We start from the raw sequence: 1,223 nt of genomic DNA, 5'->3' as shown, positions 1-1,223 counted from the left end.
CAGGGTGTGGAGCAGGGACCAGCCAGGGTGGGCGTGAGGAGGGCGGCTGGCTGCCAAGGGGTGGGCAGTCAGGGAGCTGCATTTTGGGGTGCTGCCAGACACCATGTAGGGGAGAGGCTGTTCCTGCATGGCGGGTCCACAAAGGGCTGCTTGGGGAAGGGCTGGAACTGCCCCATATGGCTTCACTGCCTGAGGAGGGCGGCTGGCTGCCAAGGGGTGGGCAGTCAGGGAGCTGCATTTTGGGGTGCTGCCAGACACCATGTAGGGGAGAGGCTGTTCCTGCATGGCGGGTCCACAAAGGGCTGCTTGGGGAAGGGCTGGAACGGCCCCATATGGCTTCACTGCCAGCCGAGACGGTTCCAAGCACCTGTGGGAGAGGAGCCCCTTCTTGGGTGCCCAGGGAGACACAACGGGGGCACCCACAGCTGCGGGACATGCCCATCCCTTCCGCTCCAGGTGGAGAGGCGATGCTCCCCGCCTGCCTGCAGGCTGCGGGCAGGGATCAAGCAGGAGGCTCTGAACTCTTCCCATTTCTTCCCCGTAGGGTAGGATCTCTTCGTCTCCTCATGCCACGTTTGCCTTGTGTGGCCCCTGTTTCTGATGTGATATTTATTGATGGCAGGAATGACCTTATACTTATCATGTGCTGTCTGGAAGTACAATACCTGAGAGGCTCTACAGTCACCATGTCTTTTCGGTGTATTATTTGCCTAATACAGTATTAAATATTTTTTTAATTTGAAGAGTCAGTGAGCCCTTTATATCGATGCCCTATTTCTTTCGTCATATTATTGGTACTGCATGGACTCCAAACTCTGGATCGGGTCGGGAAAGGATGTATGTGTGTTCCAATAAAGAGGATTTTAAAGCAGTGCTGGCTTGAGCCTTCTTTCTAGAGCCCAAATTAAAAATATAATTAATCTGTAGCACCCCCAGGAAGTTTTGGGCAGCCCCGGTTGCAAACCGGTGAGATCGCTGCAGGGCTGATTTAAGCGTGGGACATCCAGTTCCCTCGGCTGAGTGGCCACACTGGATTTTCTGATAAGGAAAAATCCCCAACCTGGGAATGAGGGGAGACCTGCGCAGGGCGGGGACAGTAAGCAGTAAAGGAAGCCCCAAGCAGTTCAAACAAGAATGCTTTTATTTAAAAAAAAATCCAAATAAGTTAGCAAAAATAATAATTAAAAAAAACCCAAATGGCAGCTCCACACAGCGTTCAGTAG

This window comes from Buceros rhinoceros, unplaced genomic scaffold (assembly GCF_000710305.1).
Source record: "Buceros rhinoceros silvestris isolate BGI_N320 unplaced genomic scaffold, ASM71030v1 scaffold16311, whole genome shotgun sequence".
In the NCBI taxonomy this organism is placed as follows: Eukaryota; Metazoa; Chordata; class Aves; order Bucerotiformes; family Bucerotidae; genus Buceros; species Buceros rhinoceros.
The sequence above is the reverse complement of the archived record's forward strand: the minus strand, read 5'-3'. Positions refer to the sequence as shown.